Source organism: Plecotus auritus, assembly GCF_963455305.1.
Source record: "Plecotus auritus genome assembly, chromosome: 9".
Classification (NCBI taxonomy): domain Eukaryota; kingdom Metazoa; phylum Chordata; class Mammalia; order Chiroptera; family Vespertilionidae; genus Plecotus; species Plecotus auritus.
Window position 1 is genome coordinate 55,659,657 of NC_137783.1, and position 6,842 is coordinate 55,666,498.

Consider the following 6,842-nt stretch of genomic DNA (forward strand, 5'->3'; position numbering starts at 1 on the left):
AATTAGAGAAGGAATGTGAAAGGAGAAGCCAAGATACTAAATATAAACTTTACTCCCCTTCAGCCTGGCTGATTCTTACTGCCTCCATCATGGAGCTTTCTGTGACACCTCTCACTCTGCTTCCATCCGTGACTCTCTAGATTTGAGTCTTATTGGCTAATGGAATTTTCAGAGATGGTGCAAATTTTTAATATCTACACAATCCAATACTGTAGTAACTAGCCATGTGTGCTATAGAGCACTTGAAACTTAGCTAGTTTCCTTAGGAAGTAGCTTATAATTTATTTCAATTTAGGTAGGTGCATTGGTCAATGGCTGGACTGCTGGCCAACACAACTGAGGGACCTACTGTCAATTATGTGGTAACATTTTGGACAGTGTTAGAGTTAGATATTTCCATTCCTGCTCTTCCTCATCCTGGCTGGCAACCTCAGGTAAATTACAGAACATCGCTATGCCAAAATCCCTCATCTTTAAAGCTGAAGTAACAATAGGTTCTTCACAAAAATTGGAGGATAAGACAGAAGTAAGTAAATGAACCCAGCTCAGTGTAGAGCTCAAAGAGGTTTCCAGGGAGTCTCTGTGTCCTTTCCCCCAGAACTCAGCCCCTCCTTGCACACTGCTGGAGTTTCATAAAAGGCCATGATAAAATAACAAGATGGATTCTTTAATCAAAACTCTAAGGACTCCTGTGTGTAAATGACTTTGACTCTTTCATAGTTATGTTGTTTAAAGAACACTGTCATTGCTGAAGTGACTTTAGACTAACTCTTTTTCAAAACTGTTCCCAGAGTCATTTTCCAAGCCATCCAGGGAAACCATGGCTAGGTTTGCTTGTGTCTCTAATCTCTGAGTCATTTTTATATTTTATTGTTTTCTAATACATTTTTTATAAAACAGAGAAGAGATTCGAAAATAAAAATTTCCCACAAACCCACCAGCAGGAATTAAGAAGCATTAACACATTTATTAAACATATTATAGCCTTTTTTGATATTCCTCTAAAAATACTAGTAAAACACATGGTCATATTTTATATACAGTCTGGTATCCTAAATTGTTCACAACATTCTCACATAAGCATGTTATGTCAGTTATTTATTAAAATGTGATTTTTTAAATGGTTGCAAAGTATTTTATCATATGCATGTGTCAAGCTATATGATCTACTCCTATGTGGCTATTTGTTTTTAAAATAAAGGAAATAATTACTAATTTATAAGTATTGATTTTGAATGCTTTTTGCTCTCTCCACAATATAAACCTACTTTAAAGATAGGGAAGGACAGAAGAGAGTAGCGGTTATCAAGTAGCTGCAATGCTTATTACATACATTATCTCATTTAGTCCTAGAAATCCCGAGATATGCAGTATCATGCTCCAAATTTTTAGCAGTTAGGTATAAAATTTCAAAAATGTATAAATTGCTCGAAGTCATATTTAGGAATTACTTGAACCGGAATTTGAACTCAGGAACATCTGAACCCCAGGCCCTACTTTACATTAGTAGGTAACAGCAAATGAATGATTTCAATTAAAGCATAATTCAATTCTAAAACATGCATGTCATTTTGTATAACTTGTTCAGCTTTCAGAATATTCATAACGGCAGAAGAGAGGCAAAGGGTTAAAAACAATCTGGCTCTTGCTAACTACAAAACGTAAAACCCAAATCTTTATTTTTCTTTTTGACCATGACACCTTTCAACCCTCTGAAACACACCTGACCCCAGTCAGTCCCACACAGAAGTTCTCACTCGCCAGCAACCAGGCCCCTTCTGCAACTGCCCACAGTAACCGCGGGAGCAATTTTAATTAACAGGCACCACTAGATTGCGGGAAATTATTTCCCCAAGTGCCAGTCGATCCTGTTTTCCCTTTCGGGGGTTCCCAAGCAAAGACTGTAGCTGATACTGCTGCGGGCAGTGTGACAGCCCTCTGGCCAGCTATGGCCAGGATTCCAGACTCAGCCTGGCCATGACGCGGATGGAATCAGGACTAGACTGGACAAAAGGTACGAAAGACCTTTAAAACCTGCCCAAGAAACCATCACAAGCAGCAGCTTCTCTGATTTCTGGGATTTCAGGACAGGAAAGGGGAGAGCGGGCCAGTTATTCTGTCCCTTTTAACAAAGGAAATTGATCCTTGCAGGTTTCCAGCTCCAGGACCAATGCAGTCCTCCAATGGAGGGCCCTGTAAGATCATAATGTGTAAGGGGGGGGGGTGGGCAGGCAGGTAAAAGTGGGGGGGGGGGCGGGATCCAAACCACACACATTCACTTAACATACAGCTTTGGAGAAACAGACTTTTCTTATAGGATGAAGTAGCAGGAGAAGCTCTCCTCCCACAAGCACAGACAATATTAAGTGTTTTGAATGGCAGCTCTGGGAGTTCCCAGCAGCTGTAGTATTTCTTTTCTGTCCCACGTGGTTCCAACTAAAAGGAGCTGGTGTGTGTATAGACTAGACAGTGGTCAGCAAACTCATTAGTCAACAGAGCCAAATATCAACAGTACGATTGAAATTTCTTTTGAGAGCCAAATTTTTTAAACTTAAACTTCTTCTAACGCCACTTCTTCAAAATAGACTCGCCCAGGCCGCAGTATTTTGTGGAAGAGCCACACTCAAGGGGCCAAAGAGCCACATGTGGCTCGTGAGCCACAGTTTGCCGACCACGGGACTAGGCGAACAGAGTTTCAGGATGTTACTCACGTGAAGGCCTGAAGCAGGAACCTTGTCCTAGCAAAACCACAGCTCACAGACTGGGCCACCATTTTTACTTCACTGAGACACAGCATGGCAGGTAGGAACATCCTCTGTGGAACCTCAGTCTGCTTGGGTTTGAATCCTGGCTCTATAAGTACCCACTGTGTGACCCTGAGCCAGTCACTTAGCCTCTTTCTGTCTCAGATTCTTCATCTATGCAGTGGGGTCAATCATAGTCCCTACATCTTAGAGATATTAGAAGATTAAGTGAGATACTATTTGTAAGTTGTTTCTAACAGTATCTGGAACATCATAAGCCCTATATAAGAATGCACCCAAGGATATGTTTATTGATGAGAGAGAGAGAGAGAGAGAGAGAAGACATTGATGTGAGAGCAAAACATTGATTGGTTGCCTCCAGTAGGAGCCCTGACCAGGGATCAAATCCACAACCTTTTTGCTGTACAGCATGATGCTCCAACCAACTGAGCCACCCAGCCAGGGTTACATAAATATTTTTTTTAAACAATTATTCTCTGGTTCTTTTTTCTCATGTGGCCAATAAGCAGTGAGCAGTTTGGGGCAATACGAGCACAGTAGTTTCATAAGACTGAACATCCTTAATTTCCTACACACCTCTGCTTGAATGCTCATTTGTGCTGGCCACCATTCTTTAATCCAGAAAGCACATAAAATGAGCTGTCTCTTCTTTTGTTCAAAGTGAACCTCTTCTCCTTCCCTTGTTTCACATCCTTTTTGGGAGCCCTACTGTATTCCTCTATTAGTGACCTTTCTGTTCATTACACTTTCCGTGTATAAGCAGGCTCAAATTCTATAGGCATAACAAGAGTCTTCTGTCTCCAGGCCTTCTGTCTATGCCTTCTCTAATCCCCATCACAGCCATCATTCAGATTGGAAGATTTTCTGTAATTTCTCTTTTTTAATATATATTTTATTGATTTTTTACAGAGAGGAAGGGAGAAGGATAGAGTTAGAAACATTGATGAGAGAGAAACATCGATCAACTGCCTCTTGCACACCTCCTACTGGGGATGTGCCCGCAACCAAGGTACATGCCCTTGACCAGAATCAAACCTGGGACCTTTCAGTCCGCAGGCTGACGCTCTATCCACTGAGCCAAACCGGTTTCGGCTTTTCGTAATTTCTTTACAATGCAGATTTTGAACTCCTGCCCCCAAGATGAGAAGACCCTTCTCTCCCTCAACCTATCTCGTTATGAGAAAATTTTTAAAAATAATAATAAACAAAGATAAGTAAATTGCCTATTGCAGTCACTCAGAGATTTGAAAAATATCAATCCTTGGCAATGCAAAAAGTATACTTCATGAAAGAATATTAGAGTTCTTAACATAGGTAGCCAAATATCTGGAAATTGAGGACTTTATTCCCTTTCTAAAAATGTTTTTAACAATAAAGTATAGAAAAATACTTTTCTTGTTAACTTTAATTTATCCTGAAAATTTCATTAACCAAATTATTTCCTTCCTAAACCTTCTTGTTGATTGCAATTTTACCCTGGTCCATAAAACCAACCAATGTCTAGTTATATTATAGAAATAAAGAGCCAGAAAATCACCACAGAAAATATGAATTATTTTCTATGTCTCTTGTCAACATTTGAAGATATTTTCATCAGAGAACCGTCAATTTTATAGACTGCTGAAGATTAATTCTTGAGGCATCCATTATTCAGCTGGAGAAGAGATGAACAGAAGTGACAGATGGATTGACCAATGTCATTACACAGGTAGGATTATCAACAAGTCAAAATAACCTAAAGTCCTAGGTGGTTTGTTATCCTACAACAGAAGTAAAAGGAAATGGGGGATCAGAGCATTACTTGTCTAATGTAATACAATCGTTCTTTTTAAAACTTATAATAAAAATTAGAGGCCTGGTGCACAAAATTCACCTAGCCTGCGATCAGGGCATCTTCTCTGGCTGCAAGCAGCTGGCCCTGGCCCCTGCCGCCACCTACCCAGGTTCCCAGTTTGCCATCGAGCATTCGGAGCCTGTCAGCCAGCCAGGGGGGAGGGACTGAGAGGTTGGCGGGTCCCACCCACTTGTGGCCCCACCCCCCACTGTGGGTCACCCTCTGTGTGTGGGGTAACCAGCAGGGTGGGGGCCTCGGCCTGGTACCACCCGCATCCCCCACCACCCACCCCCCCGGGTTCCTGTATACCATCAGGCAATCAGAGCCTGCGGGCCGGGGGTAGGGACCGAGAGGTGGTCAGCGCACTTCATAGTGACTGATCGAGCAGTCATTCTGGTCATTCTGCCATTATGGTCATTGGGCTTTTATTATATAGGATAGGATAATGTTTCATGGATAGAATTCTCAGAGCTCATCTTAGCTCTTATGGAATTCAAAGGTGAAACAGACCTATAAAAATACTCATAATTTTAGGTGATCTTAAAAATTATTATAATTTGCTTTGCTGCATCTACTGGGAGGATGAAGACCATTCTCAGAAGACTGTGGACATCCCAGAAAGTGTCAGCATCACTCTGAAAGGTTGTACAGTTATTGACAGTTATTGTGGAGGGCCCCAGAAGCACCTGCAAGGGACTTCAATCACATCAATGAAGATCTCAGTCTCTTTGGAAAGAAAAACAAAAAAACAGGCTGTGGGTTGACAAATGGTGGGGAAATAGAAAGGAACTGGCTACTGCTCACGCCATCTGCAGTCATGTACAGACATGATCAAAGTGTTACACTGGGCTTCCCTTACAAGATGGGTGTGTACACTCACTTCCCCATCAACATTGTTATTCAGGAGAATGGTTCTCATGTGGAAATCAGGAATTTCTTGGGTGAGAAATATATCCACAGGGTTTGGATGAGGTCAGGCGGTGCTTGTTCAGAATCTCAAGCCCCAAAAAGATGATTCTTGAAGGAAACGACATTGAACTTGTACTAAATTCAGCTGCTTTGATTCAGCAAGCCACAACAATTTAAACAAGGATATCAGAAAAATGTGGGATGGTGTCTATGTTTCTGAAAAAGGAACAGTTCAGCATGAACTATTGAACAAGTTCTAAATTGTTTAGTTATAGAAACAGCCTGATGCCAGATGATTCCCCCAATTTATTTGTGATATTTAAAGATGCAATTAAAAAAAAAAACATGTATTAAAAAATAAGATTTTAAGATTTCATTATACTATCCTAAACCTTCATCAAGTTTACCAAGAACAATCTAATTATCTTTCCTGTTGTGCTCCTGAGCCCCCTTTGTAGGGCCGTTTCACCATCGCTGTTTGGATCTTGCTGAAGTCAGCAATACAGACCTGTTTTCAGCGATTTATACCAGAGATCACCACTACCAGTCACTCAGATGCACTTCTCATTCCTAGCTCCTCTCGTACCTTCTGACAACTTCTCATTCCTAGCTCCTCTCGTACCCTCTGACAACTTCTCATTCCTAGCTCCTCTCGTACCATCAGCCAGAGAAGATGCCCTGATCGCAGGCTAGAAACAGACCCCCTTCCCACAAAAGCACCACTCATTTTTCAAGACATTTAACTATGTATCTCAGCAGCATGACTGCGGGCTTCTCGACACTTCAGGCTGCTGAATCATATACCATGCAAGAACAAAGATGGGGAAAGGGTAATGACTTAGGTCAGAGGGCTGCTGTAAAATCTATAGGGTGGAAATTAGCACTCGCTTTGAATTACCTTTTCATCTGCAGGATGAGCAGAGCCTGTTTAACGCCATGTGCATCAGTTTCCTCATGCACCTTTAAAGGAAAGCCTCTTACGCTTGGCTCCTGTAGGTCCTGAGGTTAGTGCCACGCACGGGGTCACACTGCTTTTCCATTCACTGTATTTCCACATGAAGGAGATGGGCTGATCTACGAGTTGGAAAGTCCTGGTTCATGAATGCAAGAAAAAAAAAAAAAAAAGCATGTGATTATATAACTCAAGTAAGGCTGCTGAAATTAAAAATTCTCCCCTGGTTGGGCCGACATTAGACTTTTAAATTGGAAAGCAGGATTAACCAAGTAGTGCAGGAATTGGCTCTTAGAAAAAATGTCAAGTGCAGTTCTGCTGTAGCTGGGCTGAATAAACACAGTGTCAGCCAAGAGGCAGGGGAAGCAATGCGTCTCCCAGG

The 6,842-nt window shown here is 41.5% G+C and overlaps 1 pseudogene across 1 annotated transcript; it reads left to right on the forward strand.

The window, feature by feature from the left end:
• Window positions 1-454: 454 nt before the first annotated feature.
• Window positions 455-5,768, forward strand: LOC308233514 (large ribosomal subunit protein uL6-like; annotated as a pseudogene). The gene is made up of 2 exons: window positions 455-526; window positions 5,134-5,768. The product of its transcript is annotated as a large ribosomal subunit protein uL6-like (transcript).
• Window positions 5,769-6,842: the final 1,074 nt, after the last annotated feature.